The sequence below is a fragment of the Dermacentor variabilis genome, chromosome 9 (assembly GCF_050947875.1).
Source record: "Dermacentor variabilis isolate Ectoservices chromosome 9, ASM5094787v1, whole genome shotgun sequence".
Classification (NCBI taxonomy): Eukaryota; Metazoa; Arthropoda; class Arachnida; order Ixodida; family Ixodidae; genus Dermacentor; species Dermacentor variabilis.
The window spans coordinates 13,041,625-13,061,088 of record NC_134576.1 but is presented as its reverse complement, the minus strand read 5'-3'; the positions used below and the strand labels follow the sequence as shown (position 1 = coordinate 13,061,088).

Genomic DNA, 19,464 nt, shown 5'->3' with positions numbered 1-19,464 from the left:
AGCGCGGTCACCTGATGTCTGTAAGCATGATTCCTAAGACGTGGGAAGAAGAGTGGGAGTGGGAAGGCGGGGAGAAAAGGAGAAAAAAAGAGACACCAAGAGGGAAAGAATGAACAATAAAAGAAAAAGAAGGGCCTAGGAGAGTGTTTGCGAAGCAAGAGGTTAGGGATCATTCACGGGTGTCTTTGGCAGCATGTTCTTGTGGTTTCAAAGGAGCCGGTGAGGCGGTCAGTGCTCGTGTAATAAAAAAAACCCAAAAAGACAATTGAAAGAATGACTGAGTAGCATAGCAGCAATGCGTCGGATAATTTAGAAGGAGTTAAGATTGCAACAAGGAGTCCGAAATGCAGTGCATAGGGTAGCTGGAAGGCAGCGGCATGGTCTTTCTAGGGACGTTAGTCTTAGTAGCTCAACGTAGGTGTCGTCACAGCGGTATACAGAAGTGGTAATACCCTGTGTGGCTGAGGCACCGAAGAAGGTATCCTGGCGCCTGGGACTTTGGAATGTGTTGGTGAGTGTGTTTCGAAAAAATATAATAAAGAACAGACAAATATGGGGGTGAACTGAAACTGGAATAACAAATAAGAGGGTGGCATGAGCAAAAGCGGGCAGAAGCAGATGTACATGGGAAAACTTATTTATGCGAACACATTTATGGGGATTCTACAGCCTTCCTATTGCGCTGCACTGACAGGCCCCACACATACCTACGATACATAGACGACATATTCATAATATGGGGACATGGTCAAGACAGCCTTGATAAATATGTAGGATTTCTAAATTCTTTTCACCAAACAATGAAATTCACATCAAAATCTTCAATGGAGCGCATAAACTTTCTGGACACAAGAATATACATTGAGAACTGGGACACTAATGACAATGCTGCATGGAAACCTTTTGACAAACAACAGTACCTAGAATATACAAGCCACCATCAAGCCACATTGCAAGGAAGGCATCTTTAAAGGCCAAGCACATGGCTACGTCGCATGTGTATTGAAAACAAAGACTATACATCACCTTAACGAAACCCTATCAAAGGGGAACCACCCAAAGAGTGCCCTTCAGAAAACCTGCACCGATGTAACCAAACTTGACTGAGCCGAGGTGCTCGAGCTCCACCCTAGGATCACTAGAACAGCACCTCTTCTTAGTACTAAATTCTCAAACACACTCCCAAACATGAACAAGATCCTCAATAAGTACTACCCAATTCTCACCAGCAACCAGAAACAAGATTTTTCCCGCCCTGCCCAGAGTAGTCTTCAGATGCAACACTATAATATTAAGGATATTCTTGTATGTGCCAAACTAAAAAAAACAAAGTTAGGAACCAGTCCCTGTGGCTGCCCGGGTGCTCTACATGCAAACATATTTAATATACTACTACAGTAATAAGTACAGCATCAAATTACTCGAACAAGGTAACTTCGAGTTTCATCTGCACATCAAGCAATGTAGCCTACTGTCTAGAATGTGCCACTTGGAGCAAATAATAAATAAGTGAGACAGGACAAAAATTCATAAAAGACTCAACGGTCACCGCGCAGATACAAAAAAAATTTACCTAAAGCAGTAGCCAGCCACTTCAATGAACATGTCATATGTGTGACAAAGCAAGTCTCTAAGACTACAAATTTCCGCTCACCTCTCTAGAGCAGATATATGAAATCATACCTCCTACACAAGTTTAAATGCCTACATCCAATCGGAATCAATTTAACACATAGCAACTTAGAATCTTTAAAAACTTTAAAGCGGTAACTTAAATCGGAAAGCCTCATGTCATCAACCAAGGCACAAAACACATTTTGCCACCAGCTAAAGTTAATTCTTAACCTCACATATTCCACTATTCCCAATTTTTACCTGCTTACTACCCAATTTAATATATTCTTTCATGTTTTAACGTTTATATCAACTGTATGACCCCTTGACCCATGTACACCTACCTCCGCCCGCTTTTACTCATGTCACCCTCCTATATGTTATTCCACTTTCAGTTCCCCCTTTTTTCTGTTTTGTATCATATTTTTTTAACACCCTCACCAACAAAATCCAAAGTACCAGATGCCAGGATACCTTTTTCTGCGCATCAGTCACAAGGTATCACCAGCTCTATATACCACCGTGACGATACCTACGTTGAGCTACTGAGGCTAACATCCCTAAAACACCATGCCTCTGCCTGCCAGCTACCATATGCATTGCATCCCAGACTCCTTGTCACCATCTTAACTTCTTCAAGATTACCCGACGCGTTGCTGCTACGCTACTCAAGTCATTCTTTCAACTGATGTCTTTTGGGGTAGTTTTTGTTACTCGCGCCCTGACCTCCTGACCAGCTCTTCTAAAACGGCAGAAAAATGCCGCCAATGACACTCCTGAATGCTCCCTAACCCCTCACTTCCCCAACAAGCTCCCATGCCCTTCTTTTTCTTTCTTTTTTTGCCTCTTGGCATCTCTTTTTTCTGCTTTTCTTTCGTTTCTTTTCTCGCCGGCTTCCTATTCTCACAGTCTTGTGCCACAGTCTTAGGAACCATGCTTACAGACATCAGACAGCGCTCATTCTCTTTAAAGCCTCTCCCTTTCGAACCAGCTGCCACTGACAACCGCACGTGACGTCACCTTACTAGCCCTTTAAAACTAACATGCTGAGGCTGACCAGGCCACTCGCTTTTGACGAAGATATCTCCTATCGAAACGTTGGCCAGCCTTTCTGAGGCACCTCATCCATGTTTATAACCTTTATACCACAGTGTGCTATTCCATCTGTCAGCCCCTTTCTTGATTTTGGATGTTCTGATTATTGAAGTTTGTAAGATATGGCCTATCAGCACTTTCGGCATCCTTTCAGTGGCCTCATTTTATTTAAGCATAAGAATGAGGAAAGAACTGCTACACAAAGAAAGCACCTCGTACATTAGTCGCATGTACGCTCTGATCTGGATAGCTGATCTTGTTCTATGCAAAGCATCCTAAAATTGTCATGCCTCTCGTCGGTGCCAAGAAAAGCAAGGTGCTGGGTGTCATGCGGAATTCCAGCGCTTTCTGCCAGCCTGGATTAGGAAGGACAATATAATGTGGCTGTAACTGGCATTCTTCTGCCAAGATTCAATTGTTTTATGGATCAAAGTACCAGTTACTCTTGTAGTCGCATCAACACTCTGCCGCAGATTTCATTTCCTACAGAAATATGTTTTTTAAACAGACGAGCATGAAAGATTGCTCTGTATTAGGTTAAGATGCTTCTTTAGGCTTTTTTTGCATTGAAGATGTAGGTTAGCTTAGCAAAGTAGCAATATGGAGATTGAAAAGTACAACACAAAAAAAAAATGGCAGATCCCATGCACTGTGAGAATCGCTGTACACGAAGCACACATTGTTTGCTTTGATTGACAATAATTAACGGTGATGCTAGTGGCAAGCTTGTAATTGTTTCAGCGTTTAGTCGAATACAAAAGTGGCGAGTTGATGTTAAGCGTTACCTTGCATGCACCACTTCTGTTTGTCTGCATAGTCCACAGAACACACAGGGAGATGTTTGCTTGAGGCGTTGTTGCGAGTCATTGTTCATAATCTCTGAGAGGGAATTGAGCGTTGTCATTGCCTCACATGGCGCACCGCATCATGGCAGAAATATTAAACTTTAATTGAATTATGATGCTGTGCATACTTCAATTAGGTATTGTAATTGTATGTATACAATGTATACATAAGTTCGCGGTCTGCACTACATTTCACTGTGTAGCCAAGACCCTCCTGTTCTGTGTGACGCTTCTTTCAAGTCTGGGTGTCCTCGACGTCGAGTGCACGCCTTGCTGGCACGTGTTAATGGGCTCCTTCTACACACATGGCCAACACACTGTTGAGATTCCAGCTTAAAGCGCTCTCTTCAGACTAAGGACGATTCTAATGTTTACACTATCACAGCCCAGCATCTGAATTTTTCTCGCATAGAAATTAAAACCAGCAAAGCACGTGCAATACACACTAATGGTGAAATGCTGGGGCAGCAGCGCCGGTCAGAATGTGCAGAGGTGAGCGCCAATGGTAACGTTGCAAGAAATCCAACGGCACGCATGACAAGACCATAGCAGCTGCAGCGCCCGTAATGTTGGGAGAAGAGGCAAAAAAAGCTTCACTTTAAAACATTGGTTGCCATCATTTGCAGCTAAATAAAGCTTGCAAGCCAGCCATTATACAGCTTTTACATGAAATCTTTTATGCCTATCTGGCAAATGCTAAAGTTACGACTTCCACACCAACTGCACGAGCACCAAGCAATGCTAATAAATGATAGAATGGACAAACCAGATAGCTTGCACCTTGCAGCTCTCCTGCATGCGTTAGAGACAGTGTAGCCAAATTGTGGCTCTCCGAAGTTGACAGGAATTTGGGTGGTCAAAGAGCAGACAAATTATGCGAAATCAGAAGCCATATATCCACCCCATAAGGCTTTGAGTACAGCTCCCATGTGTCTAAATTTTGCAGTTAAGCCAACCTCCCGATGAGAAGAGGCGTGGCTTTGGCTTTGGCAAAAAACATACGAAAATCCCATGTATATCTGCAAAACAATGTGATGCATGTGTATGCATTCTCACTGCAAATAAACCTGTGCTGGCTGCGCCCTGGGTAGCATGTTTGTGTGTAACATTTGCTGCATTTTGTTATCTGAAACTTTTGTTGAATTGATCTTTCACTTGAAGTGATTAGAGCATATTTCCTTCATTCATTCATTGCTAGAAATCATTGGAAAAACAATTCACTTATATATTTATTGCACTCTCCTTTTATACTGCCTGGAGAAATACATAAGTGACCATCCAATGATGCCACCTGCACCACATCCGGAGAACCACCTTGCTTCTCTGCGAAAGCACCTTTGGAGCTTTCTTTACACAAGCAGGACGCCAGGGCAAGCGAGTGGAAAAGTAAATACAGTACATGTCCATTGATGCTTTTTGAATAAAGTGTGATGATATGCTACGTAGTATGGTGCTTTACAGATTGATTCTTTATGGCATGAAAATAGCCGCATCTTGTCCACATGTATATACAGACTGTACACTTCACAAGACTCAACATCACATAACGATAGCCCGTCATGAGCTTTCGAATAGCAATGGCTGCTCCTTCAATTCATCACACAACTTGCCTTTGACGTGCTGCGCCCACGATGATATCTAACCCAGTGCCCACCGTGCAAGCCAGCGCCCACCGTGCCACCCATCCCTCACCGTACCGCCCAGCACCCACTGTGCCCAGCAACCACCATGCCGGCCAGCACCCGCCGTGCCCAGCAACCACCATGCCGACCAGCACCCGCCGTGCCCAGCAACCACCATGCCGCCCAGCACCCACCGTGCCACCCGTCACCCACCATGTCACCCAGCACCCACCATGCCACCCGTCACCCAGCATGCCACCAATACCATATTTCCACCATGATGATGGATGATGGATTCCACTATGCCCAGCATCGGGTAAATTTTCATTAGGGTAACTGTTGCAGATTTTGGAGGAAAAACTACTTCCTATCGGTGTTCTAAAATTTCTCATGTTCGCCTGACCAACATTCTTTATGTAACTGTTGAAGGTGTTCCGCCTCAGCTCTTATCGATACCGGCGAGACGACTCACCGGTACCGTTTCTGCTCTTCGTAGTGACCTGTGTTCACGACTATGGAAGGTAAAAACGCCTTATCTAGGACCTATTTTGTGTGGTGCTAATAATGCATTCATTCACCCCGACGGACAGTGTACTGTTCGTGTTCTCATCGATGGCATTCGCCACCACATTGAGTTTATCATCCTTCAAACGTGTATCAATGAACTTATACTGGGTTGGGACACCCTACATTCTGCTTCAGCCGTCATTATATGTAGAGAGGAAGTTGTCCATATCACAGATACAGCCCTTGTACCTTTTACGGTTTCTTCACCTTCATGCGTGAACTTGGCCATTGCTGTAGACTACGCCCTGCGCCCTGGTCATGAAGACGTTTTCGCCGCGAAATCCAGTCAGATGGCAGACGGAGACGCTCTAGTCGCCCTTTCTTCCCCAGTACTTCTCGCGGAATTCTCATTGCTGCCTGTCTCGTACGGTTCTCGCGTGGCCGCGCCCTTCTGTCTGCTTGCAACACGACCGCAGATCCTGTGATACTGCCCAAAGGAATGATCGTGGCAACCCTCGCCGACAGTCAACCTATCTCTATAGTCGCGCTTTGCCCTTCTTCATCGCCAGCACCAACTTCAGGTTTCGATTATTCTTTCCCTCCTCCCGCCGTTCTCGGCTCTGACCTAACAGCCGCGCAGTCAGAAGCCTTGCTGATGGTCTTGGCGAAGCGCAAAGCCCGTTTCGATAGCTGTTTCCCTGTGTTGAGCCAAATTTCTGCGACTTCACACCACATCGAAACCGATGGTTCCGCTATAATACGACGACGCCCCTATCGTGTATCGCCGTCCGAATTGTAGGTCATTGAACAAGAGGTTGCTGACATGTTTGCTCGGAAGATGACACGACCTTCATCTAGCCCCTCGGCTTTTCCCGTGATTCCGGTGAAGAAAAAAAGATGGATGCGTTCGCTTTTGCGTCGATTATCGAGCGCTTAATAAGATGCACACGCAAGGACGTATATCCAATACCTCGAAGTGTCGACGCCTTGGACACACTTTAAGGGGCGGAGTACATCTCCAGCCTTGATCTTCAATAAGGAGTGGCAAATTCTGATGAACGAGACTGACAAAGAATAGACCGCATTCGCTACACGAGACGGACTTTGCGAATTTAACGTAATGCCTTTTGGCCTTTGTAATGCTCCCGTCACAATTGAGCGCATGATAGACAACGTACTTCGTGGTCTAAAATTGAAGACCTGCCTCTGTTATCTGGGCCATATTGTCATTTTCTCGCCTAACTTCAGCCAACACCTTCATCGATTAGACGAAGTTCTCAAGTGCCTTGCAAGTGCTCGTGTCCAGATCAATAAAAAATGCTAATTTGCAAGCAAGGCAATAAAAGTATTGGGCCACGTCGTCTCAAAAGATAGCATTCAGCCTGACCCCGAAAAGATTAGTGCTGTTGTCCAATTTCTTCGCCCCCAGAAACGGAAAGATCTACGTAGTTTCCTAAGCTTGGCGTCATATTTTCGCCGATTTATACGCAATTTCGCTGCAAGAGCAGCTCCTCTACACAAGCTACTGGTTACTGGTGCCCCTTTCACAGGGACTAACGACTGCGAGTCGGCTTTTCAAGCTCTTAAGCAACATCTTACTTCCAGACCAGTGCTTCGCCACGTTGAAGATCGAGCACCCACCATACTTCATACTGACGCGAGCGCACAAGGTATTGGCGCAGTAATTATTTATTTATTTCGAAATACTTCTGCAACGTAATGCAGCCTCTAAAAAGCAAGTCACAGCATCTGCCAGCCGAACACTTTCTTCAGCTGAGCGGAACTACACCATTACAGCGCAAGAGTGCCTGGCTATCGTTTGGTCGATTCAGAAATTTCGCCCGTACTTTTACAGCCGCCAATTCACCATCGTCACCGACCATCATACTCTGTGTTAGCTGTCATCAATGAAAAACATGTCAGGGCACTTAGGACGCTGGATACTCCGCTTGCTCGAATATGACTTTACAATAACGTACAAGTCTGGGAAAAGTCATCAAGATGCAGATGCATTGTCTCGTTTCCCACTCTCGCTCTCTCCGGGTAACGCGCCGTTGTCTTCCCAACCACGTCGTTCCAATGCTACGCCTGCCTCTTGATAACGCTCCTGCACCAAGATAAACTTTCATCATGCTCTGATTTCGTCTCGCTTCAGCGGGCCGACTCCTACTGTCGAACTCTTATAGATCGCCTTAGTGGATTCACCGAACCACCCAACACCCGCTTGCTATGCCAACTTCGACAATTCCGCCTTCAAGGTGGAGTGCTACACCACTACGTTCCCACCCAACAGGTCACTGGTGGGTCCCAGTTCTACCTCGCGGCCTTCGCCTGCGAGTATTAGTGGCACTTCACGACGACATATCGGCTGGCCACTTAGGCTTCCACGTGACTTACGACCGCATCAAGACCCGCTGCTTCTGGCCTGGCCTATCTACAACGGTGGCCAAATACATTGCCTCTTGCGGGTCATGTCAGCACCGCAAACGCTCGACATCCCCTCCTGCCGGTTTACTACAACCTCGCCCTTGCCCGGGGGTACCTTTTGAATTTGTTGGAATTGATTTATATGGTCCTTTGCCTTTGATATCCTCCAGTCAGCGTTGGATTGTCACTTCAGTCGACCATTTAACAAGATATGCCGAGACTGCCCCTCTGCAATCCGGTACCGCCTCTGAGGTCGCAGACTTTTTCTTGCGCTACATCGTCTTGCGCCACGGCGCTCCTCGCGTTCTTCTCAGTGACCGTGGCAAGGCGTTTATTTCCCAAGTCCTCGAGGAAGTTCTTCGAGCCACTAATGCCATCCACAAACCTACTTCTACCTATCATCCGCAAACCAATGCCTTACTGAACGCTTCCACCATACGCTGTCTAATGTGATTTCCATGTACATCCGTCCTGACCACGCTGACTAGGATAAAATTCTTCCTTTCGTGACATCCGCATATAATACTGCTATTCAACAGACTACCACATACAGCCCTTTCTTTCTTGTGTATGGATTAACTCCTTCCACCCTATTCGACACGGAATTTTTTAGCACCTTCTTCGCCTAACGCGTCCCTTCCAGAAGATGTCGCTACCCGAGTTGCGCATTGCCGTTAAATCTCCCGGCAAGGCACCGAAGCTACCCAAACTGAGCGCAAACGTCGCTGCGACAACAAACGCCGCGACCTCCGTTTTCATCCTGGAGAGCAAGTCCTGCTCTGGACTCCAGTCCGCACTCCATGCCTCTGTGAAAAGTTCCTTCAACGCTACATTAGCCCATACACCGTTGTGCAGCAAACATTTCCAGTGATCTATCTGGTCAGCCCAGCACACTCCGTCACTGGCGGGCGCCGCTGGAATGCCGAAATTGCTCACTTCTAGTGGGTGGAGCCCTTCTCTCCCCGTTTAGATAATCTCTAATCTGCGGAAAGTGGCTGAGGAGTTCTATAGAGATTTGTACAGTACCAGTAGCACCCACGATGATAATGGAAGAGAGAATAGTCTAGAGGAATACGAAATCCCACAGGTAACGCCGGAAGAAGTAAACAAAGCCTTGGGAGCTATGCAAAGGGGGATGGCAGCTGGGGAGGATCCAAGTAACAGCAGAGTTGTTGATGTAGTGCCTGGAATATACTGGCTAGTGGGCCGTCCAGCCGCTCTTTTCAATGGATGAGCGTGGCGCCGCCTGCAATGAATGCCCACGGTGGCCGGCAGAGGTCGTTGCCATACGGGTGGAGGCAGACTGCGCGTGTCGTCTGCTTCGCACATCAGTTTCGCAGCGGTTGCGTCGGTTTCCATGTTTGCGTTCTCAGTGTTATAACAGTGTTGCGTGTTTGTTCTTGGTGTTATCAAAGAGTGAGTGTGTCGCTGTGGTGTTTGTGTGCCTGTCATTACCAGAAATATATGGCGGCGGTGAAAAAATGCCGAAGCTAAAGAGACCATGCAAGGAGAGGACCTGCTTTGTGCCGTTGTGTAAAAGCGGTTACCGCTCGAACACAGAGCGTGTATCCTTGTTCAATGCACCATCTGATGTGAAGCGGCTAGCAGAATGGGCAAGAATGATCAAGAGAATGGACAGAAGACTAGCACCATCTGCTGTGGTTTGCGAAAAACATTTCGAAAGCAGCTTAATCGAGCGCGCGTTCTCTGTCACCGTGAACGGCGTTGTCCACGAGATTCCTCGCGATAAACCGCGCCTGAAACCCGACGCCGTACCCACGATATTTCCTGACTATCCTAAGCACCTTGTGCCTAAAGTGCCAGTAAAAAGAAAAACAAGAAATCTGCGGGAGCAAGATCTAAAGCTTCCATCAAAGTGGCGCAAGCGGGGTGAGTCAGCTGCCTCTGAGATGTGCTCAGCCGTTGAGGGAGCGGAAACAGAGAGTCTCGAAGGTGTCCACCAGAATGCTGCTGTACCTGAAGAGTGCATCCCACGCAGTAGCTTTGAAGCAGCAAGCGCGCAAAATGATGGAGCTCAGTGCCTGCAAAACACTACTGAAAGTCGCCATCCGTTCAGCGACCTCTCCATTCCTGTCGCGTGGATGAAAGTGCCATCTCTGCCAGCAGAATCTGTAGCTTACGCTTATTGTGAAGCCGAAACAAATAACTTCGCCACCGTTTTCATTCAGAAAGTGGTATTGTTCGAAAAGCCTTTGCCTGAGCGACAGTCAGTAGTAGCCACGGTTTACTTGAGAGGGAGAGAGAAATCAAAACAAGTCCTTACAACTCGTGATGAGGCCGAATCCCTGATGAAGAACGTTTCCTTGACTGTTCTTTGTGGTGGATGCGGCCTAAAGCCTGCTTCAAAGAAGCACACTTCCTGCAGAGATGTATTTTGCGGAAAATGCTTGTTATCTACGAAGTCTGAAGGGGAGTCCTGCGGTATTTTCTGCAAGTACCAAAGAGTTCTAGCTCAAAACCAAGCCTGCAGGAGAAAGAAAAGGGAAAAGGCAAGCGCAGAGAAGCATGGCGAAAAGAAACACTGTAAGAACATTTCTCGAAATTTGCCAAGAACCAAGAAACGACTCGCAACGGCAAAAGAACAGGTGGCACACATCAAAGAGAAAAATGAGGCTGTTAGCGAAGAGGCATTTGAAAATAAAATTAAATCTCTTCCTCACTAACAGCAACTCGCTGTCAAGAACTGCTTGGTCACTCCAAGACGGAAGTCACATAAAGGCATGCGATACAATGATGAGTGGATCGTAGAATGCATGATGATGAAGATGCGAAGCCCGAAGTTGTATGAACATCTCCGCAGAGAAACTATTATGGTACTGCCTGGGAGAACTTGCCTGCAAAGGTATCTGCAACGCTTCAAGGGTGGCTTTGGCCTCAGTGCCAATATTTTCAATGCCTTGACTGAAAAGACGAAGGCCATGGATGTTTACAGTCGACACCGTGGTCTCGTCATCGATGAGATGAAGCTTTCAGAGCACCTAAATGTAAAATCAGCAAGTGAGTAAAGCTTCATTGCATATTCTTCGAAACTCCTGCGTACATGAAGAAGTTGGAGTGTTCTGCTAATCGCTATGATTTTCCTCAAACAAAATGTATTACGATCGAACGCCCATATGCCTAAGGTGTTCTGCAATGTGTTGCTTTTTATTGCGATATTAATTATATGAACACGTACTCCAGGTAAATTTTCGCCACCGCCGTAATGTTCTGTGTAAAGTTAAAGTGCGGTAAGATCCATTCACACCCCTGAGTGCCGTATCGTGTGCGTGCGACGGTGCGCCAAAAATTATGATGGTTTGATGCACACCGTCTTCCCGTGCGCTCTATGTTGGAGCTGACATTCAAGCGCGAGCTATAGGGGGCAGCAGGCTCCTCTAGCCCAGCCGTGGCTGCGCATAAAGCCCGCATGGCTGTTCGCGCACCGCACCTTTGCGACGGGTGCATAGCCTAATTAGGGCGAGCCGAGATGGTTTGTGGCTACATAAACGCTCTCTGTTCGCCTTGAGTTGGAGGTCGCGTAACCTCAAATTCTGGAACGGCGGTGAAGCGAGAGGCATTTCCTCCCCTCTGCATGTGCTCTAAACCAGAGTTCCTGTTCATCGAGTGCTGTCCGTCAAGAAGTACCGGTGCGCACGCGACACCGTACTTGTAAATTGAATTAGCGAATCTTTACTGTAACCTATACGACTGATAAAACTACGAAGCTTAATACGTCGTGCAGGTTAATGCTTTGCCATCGCTCTAAATTCCTCGCCTTTCATGTGAAACTGACATGTTTACATTGTTTTACTAACTACTGATATGTTCCAACCTTTCTTGAGATGTCAAAGTAAAACTAGATGTTCCTCCTGTGCTTATTTTTTACAATTAAGGCCACATTGAAGGTTTTGTCGACCTCGGGGATCATACACCTGCTGACCAGAAGAATGTGCTGGCAGACCATGGCATGGTAGTGCTGTTTCAGCCATTTACTGGTTAGCTGATTTATTTTTCTTTTTTGCTTCGCAACCGTATAATATGTAAGGCGTATGCGCTCAGAAAATACTTATACCTTTATGCAGGAAGCTGGACACAAATTCTTGGCGTTCTTGCCTCCAAGGGCAATGTGAAATCCGCGACACTGGCAAAAATCATTGTGGAAACAGCCATCCTTGCGGAAAAAGCTGGTCTCTTTGTGGACTGCATAACATGCGACGGCGCCAGCTGGAATAGGAGCATGTGGCGGCTGTTTGGAATACACGGTGAGATATCTTATTTGAGTGCAATATGCTAAGTTGTTCTTGCAACGTTGTGCTAGTACTGCAGCACACGCTTTACGATTTTTTAACTTGTGATGAATTAATCGCCAACCGTGGTGGAGCAGTGGCTTTGTTGAAGAGCGCGCTGCAAAGCCCAAGGGTGCGGGATCAAATCATTGCTGCAGCGGCAGCATTTCGACTAGGGCGAAATGCAAAAACGCCCATGTACCGCGCAATGGGTGGACGTTAAAGCACCCCAGGTGGTGAAAATTAATCCATAGTCCAGTCACCCACCATGGGGTGCCTTATAATCTTATTGTGGTTTTGGCACGTAAAACCACACAATTTTTTTTCTTGAAATTAGCTAATAACTGCTTCTCCTTAACATGTTTTCTTTATTTATTTTTACAAGGTTCTGCAAGCCACGTTCGGAGCAGCAGCAAGCACTCAGTCGATCTGAAGAGGCAGTTGTTTTTTGTGTCCGATTTTCCACACTTAATGAAGAACGTGAGAAATGGATTTGTTGCAAAAGGGTACCTGACACCAACTGGACATGTCCACAGTGGTATTGTTCAAGCAGCTTTCGAAGCAGATCGGGAAAGTGTTACACTGAAAGTGATGCCGAGCATTACAAATGCGCACATTAAGCCGAAGCGTTTCGAAAAAATGAAGGTGGACATCGCGTTTCAGCTCTACAGCGATCAGGTCATCAAAGGACTATTTGTGTACAGGGAGCGCGTTGAGTCTTCGTATGGGACTGTGCAGCCGACTGTACATTTTGTGAAAGAAATGAATCGCCTGATTCGTGTCATGACATCACGGACAAGCGGAAAGGCGCTCAAGCCTGGAAGTCCAAACATGCGCGTTTTGAAAGGGTTTCTTGAATATTTGCGAGAGTGAGAGCAGCATGCAAAACCGGCTGATGATGGTTTTCTTACAGAAAGCACAGCTTCTGGACTAAGGGTTACCATCACAAGTATCCTTAATCTGTTGTCCTACCTGTCATCTACCGTGGGCTTGAAATATCTTTTAACGTCCCGCTTAAGTCAAGATAAGCTAGAAAACCTTTTTGGAATAATTAGACAATCATCAGGCTGCAATGACCATCCAACAGTTTCGCAGTTTCTCGTGACTGTCAAGTTACTGGCATTTTATAATCTAGCCAAACCACCCAGAGGAGGAAACTGCCCACCAGACGTGGTCAGAGCACTGCTCAATCCAAATGAGTTGTGTGCAACAACAGGCAGCAGCCTACTGGACAGGATAGACGGCCTTCTTGACCGCGGAAGTATCAATGAAGCTGAGGATGTCATTCAATCTCTTGCGTCCAGTGGTGAACATGAAGCTTACACAGAAAAAAGGAGCAATAGCGCTTTGATATACTATACTGCAGGTTATGTTGCACGAAAAATCATTGCCAAAAATTCTTGTCCCCAGTGTGCAGGCTGCCTTTGCGTAAGTAAAGCAGAAGCTAGGGCCGACGTTGCTTCATATTTCACAACCCATTTTGACAATGGAGGCCTTGCCTATCCTAGTCACGCCTTGTCAACAGCTGTGAAGGCCATGGAAGATGCATTTACTGCGTTCTTTAGTAAAAACAAGTTGCATGTAGCGAGTCTAGCTGATTTTTCAAGTCAGCTGCAGACACCGGCCTTTCCACAACTAGGGTGCCCAGAGCACGAAAAAGCAACTTTGACCGCAGTTGTAAAGCTCTATGTTCTTTTGAGGTTTCGTATTTTTGCAAAAAGCATCAACAAAGAGAGGGAAGCGCAAAAAAAAAAAACGGCAGAAGCTCCTTAAACTGTGTCACTGCAACTAGATCTATCTTCATGTATGTGTGCTTTATCTCATCTAGTGCAGTATTGTGCCTCCGTTTGACTGTTCTTCCACTTGAATAAAATCTTCGTTACGCTTAAATAAAAGCTCTGTTTCCTATTTTTGTTCAAGTACCTCAGACATAGAAAGAAAACTGCACGTGTTTACCAGCTTTAAGAAATTTATATAGCACACGGAACACCAGCAGTCCATTTTACATATATTGTGCCAGGGCACTACCCCCGGCGGCAAAAGCGCCGTCCCGGAGCGACTAAAGATCGGACTCGGAAGCAGTGTAGTAGGCCTTGAGCCTACTGACGTGTACGACATCACTAGATGCCAGAGGAGAGGACGAGGTTGAACCCACAGGAGCAATTTCGTAAGTCACAGGCGTCACCTGGCGCAGCACGCGGTAGGGCCCTGTGTATCGCGAAAGGAGCTTCTCTGAAAGTCTGACGTGACGAGTGGGCGACCACAGGAGCACGAGCGCACCAGGCGAAAACTGTACGTCACGATGTCGGGCGTTGTACTGGCACTGCTGAGTGGTTTGTGAGGCCGTCAGTCGAGCACGGGCAAGCTGGCGTGCATGGTCGGCGAGGGCGATGGCGTCGCGCGCATACTCGCTTGTGGAGACCGCAGCAGGAGGAAGTGCCGTGTCTAAGGGCAAGGTAGGTTCGCGACCATACAGTAGATAAAAGGGAGAAAATCCAGCTGTGTCGTGCCGGGAAGAATTGTACGCAAATGTTACGTAAGGAAGGGCAATGTCCCAGTCGTGGTGGTCCTTGGAAACGTACTTGGCCAGCATATCGGTAAGAGTACGGTTTAACCGCTCTGTCAGGCTATTGGTTTGAGGATGGTATGAGGTAGTCAGCTTGTGTTGAATAGAGCAGGAACGCACAATGTCGGCGATAACTGTCGAGAGGAAGTTACGACCACGGTCAGTAAGCAGCTGTCGCGGGGCGCCATGCACTAAGATAATGTCACGCAAGAGAAAGTCCGCGACGTCAGTGGCGCAACTGGTAGGGAGAGCTTGCGGGAAAGCGTATCACGTGATAGTTACTTTAACGTGGTTTAGAAGCATTTTAAAGCTTACAAGTTGTACACAAAATGCGTGTTAGACTAATTTGTAATTTAGTACGCTTCGCATTATACAACGAGCGAACGCTGTGGTGGCGTCATCACATCCATTCACCGGCCGAGCATGGCCTAAGCATCTTAGAGGCCCAGTGTAAACGAGCTCGTACAACGAGCTTGCAGTGCGCGACCTACTGATCAGGCTCGACGAAGGCCACTATTTCTTGGCTAGTTCTGTTCCTCCGTGAGAAATCTTTCCGTGCACCCCGTCAGACTTCCAGTAGCTTCGGCGACCTTACAGATCGCAACGCGCTCCTACTGTTCACGGCGTAATGCTGAAGAAACAGCTTGTCCGGTGTTCTTTCTGTGAGTGCGCTGAGTTCCTCCACTCTGCGTGACTGCTAGCGTCACGAAAATTACATAGTGCGTGCAAAAGGAAGAGAGCCTATGTAGCTACGATGCGACAAGGAGGTGCCGTTGACGATGTAACTCGGAACCAACACAGGGAAGGAGGCATCGCCAAACTGCAGATAAGCATATTTCTACTGTTTATTATTTAGCATAATATTAGAGCACGGATTAAGTCACTTTCGTAGTAACGAACTGAATGTGCAGCATTGTAAAAAAGACACTGAGAACCAATGAGTGTTCATGCTTTTACATGCACGGGAGCCCACGAAAATTGAAAGGTGATCGCGTTTACCCGAGCTTCGACGCCATCCCATGCCACATTCATGTCATCAATCAGGAAATTGAAAAATCTGCAGAGCACAAGAAGATTTTTACATGGCTTCATTTATAGTACATATGCATTTTGATTCTATGATACACATACAGTCATAAACGTTTGACGTAGTAGTTCTGCGGAAGCCCGCAAGGTGGAGAGAAGAATTATAAAGGGAAAATCAGACATCCACCCGTTCGTAGCAATTGCTACAAAGGAAACCCATACAGGTTGCTCGAAAGAAAAGCCTCAGAGTTGAAGAAAAGTTCGTCCTGGTCCGGGACTCGAACCCGGGACCACCGCCTTTAGGGGCAGCCGCTCTACCATCTGAGCTAACCAGGCGGCTAGCAGATGGCAGGGCGAAGTCGAATTTGTCGACAACCCACGAAGCAAAGGCAAGTCTTTGACATAGTAGTTCTTCGGAAGCCCGTAATGGAGTTGTCGACAAATTTGACTTCGCCCTGCCATTTGCTAGCCGCCTGGTTAGCTCAGATGGTAGAGCGGCTGCCCCGGAAAGGCGGTGGTCCCGGGTTCGAGTCCCGGACCAGGACGAATTTTTCTTCAACTCTGAGGCTTTTCTTTCGAGGAGCCCGTTTGGGTTTCCTTTGTAGCGATTGCTACGAACGGGTGGATGTCTGATTTTTCCTTTATAGTGATAAACGTTGTGCGTAATAGAGCACAGGAAGCACACTACCTTGGGAAATATCGAGACTATGCAACTATATTAATTCGCCACTAGCAAAGTGGAATACGAATCAGAAAAGGGGTCAAGCAAGGATACAATATCACCTAGGAGCTATTCACAGCGTGGTTAGAAGTATTCGAACTATTACACTTAGGCGGACCTAGTGTGAGCATTGGAAGGTTGAATAATATGGAAAAGATAAAGGTAGCCTTCACTAGCTTGGGGAGATAGGAGAAATTCATGGCTGACATTCAGCCCACAGGTTCTATGGAAGAGTATCGTTATCCAGGGGAAATATCAATAGCAGGTGCTGATCTAAACCAGGAAACTTATACAAAAATTTTATGGATTAAACAGCACATCATGATCGCCACGTTACCGGTATCCTTGAATAAAATTCAGAATCCTTCCATTCTACCGGTTATAATATATGGGACGTAAACCTGGAGGTTAAAAAAGAAACTTGAGAAGTTGAGCATTGTGCAGAAAACGAAGTAACAAAAATGGTTGGATATAGCATTAAGGCAGGAATACAGTGGCGTAATAAACCGTGGTAACTGATATATGCTAGTTGAGATAAAAAATGGAGTTTGCGGACAGGCCACGAACGTCTTCAATCACTTGTTGCCAATTCATAACAGGTGATTACATAAGCGTGACAGAATTGATGTCAAGGAGAGAGAACTGCAGCTGAGGATAGTAGAAAATTTTACCTTGGCGCTTCATGACATCTTCACGCACACCGAGTTCTGCAGAGCGTTGGGTCTGCATTGTTCGACTGCTAAGGAATTAGAGCCCCATTGTGAGACGAAAATATATGATTTGTCCATCAAGAATAACGCTGACCCCCCCCCCCACCCCCCGAAATATACACTCAACCTGTGGCACATGCCCCAACAGGGAACACAGCAAACACTCGGTAGTATTTTCTTCAAGCAAGCCAGCACACTAAGATTCTCAATGCATTTTCATTTCGCCACATATGCATAAGCACAACCGGCTTGGCGCAACATCCGCATCTCGCGCTGCAATGAATTGTTCAATGCCTCGCTGTTTCATAGTGCGGCCAATAGATGACACGTGACCAAAATTCAGCATTATGCATACTTAGTAACTTGACCAATGAAGAACCCCAAGTTCTTTATCAGATTAGCATTCATAGGGTATTTCACACAATTTGTGATGTCCATTTATCTATTTATACTTAACTAATCTCTTTCCCAAGAAAGTGAGCCATTTGGAAGGCACCCTGACAGACAAGTGGAACCACCGGCAAAAAGTCAGCAACCAGCGAAAAAGTGAGTTATCACAGGCAGCTGCATGTGAGATGTGGATAGCACAAAATTTGACTCGGCTACATAGAATCGACAAATTTGGCAATATCGTGTGCCTAGACATTGCTTCAATGCTAGTCACAGTAGCGCTGACATTGAAGGCGCCTTAATTCCTACGTACGTTCCGTCGACAGACTCGACTACGTTCGTTATCTTCTCGCGAGGTAGGAAGCGTTCCTTTATATATACCCGCGCAGCCGCACTCGTCGGGAAAGTTAGCCACCGCTTACGCACTCCCGCATCGATAAGCGCGTCAGACACATATCTGACACAGCGGCTCACAGTAGTTTGATGACGTCCAATGTAAGGCTTGGGGCCAACGCTTCCCTGAAAACTCCCAGTCCCGTAGAAACGGAGGGCGCAGGAGTCTTGCTCTTCGACGGTGAGCGAATGAAGCCCGCCACGCTGTCTCCGCAGACGAGTCTTCGCCTAGCTCGTCACAAAGCCAGCGCAGTGATGTCTTCGACAGGCGAAAATGACACTGGAACTCCACGTCAGTGATGTGCGTGAAAGGGTCCAGACGGTCCTACTGACGCTCGCTGCCGCTGGATGCAATGACACAGGCTGCTGCTGCCGCCACCATGTTCCCGAGTTGAACTCTGCGGGGGTTTCGCGATGTACGAGTTTAGCACGAGTTCGCCTGTCAATCAAAACCAGAGGTCACGGCCCGCGCGAGGCATGTAACTCTTGTGTGCGCACCCACCACGATTGGGCCGCGCCCAACTTATTTTTTCACAACAGCGACGCATTGCCGAGCTGAGAGGCATCAACAACCTTGTCTGCCGACATAAAACACGCACAACGCACTGTCATCGGCGATGTACTGAGCAACATTATCAAAAACAAAGCGTTGACTGTCACTGGCGTTTGCATATATATTCTCGGGCTGAGATGGCCCCACAACACGGTTTCATTGCCTGCATTGTGGCGAGGTAGCGCACAGTAAATAATTATCGGCACGTCACTGTAGCTGCTTGCAAGGCGTCGATGCGCCGGGGTGGACGACGATGCTGAGGAGCGCGTATCGCAGTAATCGTTTGAGGTGGCTGCTCTGTCATCGGTGATGTATCGGAGCCACAGCGTCGTAAACACGATGAGTGTCCGAGAATCGCTCGCTTTTCTACACCCAGTGCAATGACATTTATTCATCACAAGCACTGCGCACTCAACAGTTCCAACACCTTCCTCGGTTCGAAGTCTCATTTCATAACTGCACACAAGAGCTGTCGCCTGCTAAAATGCGATTGCTGCGGTGTCGTTACAATATTCATCTGCCATCGCTGTGGCTCCACCAGAGATAATCCACAAGCACCTTGGTGTGCACAACACACTGAAATACTGCGTACATGTGCTCATAGGCTACTTCATTGGGCAAGCCATGACAAGCGATGAATTGTGTACCTGGGAAGCGGGCACTTTTTTGCAATGTATCACAGAGGCTTCGCGCACGAACATAAACTGGT

At 46.9% G+C, this 19,464-nt stretch overlaps 1 non-coding gene across 1 annotated transcript; it reads left to right on the top strand.

Annotated features, from left to right (window-relative positions):
* The first annotated feature begins 16,459 nt into the window (after window positions 1-16,459).
* TRNAS-GGA (transfer RNA serine (anticodon GGA)) lies at window positions 16,460-16,534 on the top strand. Its single transcript has one exon. It is a non-coding gene; the product is annotated as a tRNA-Ser (tRNA).
* Window positions 16,535-19,464: the final 2,930 nt, after the last annotated feature.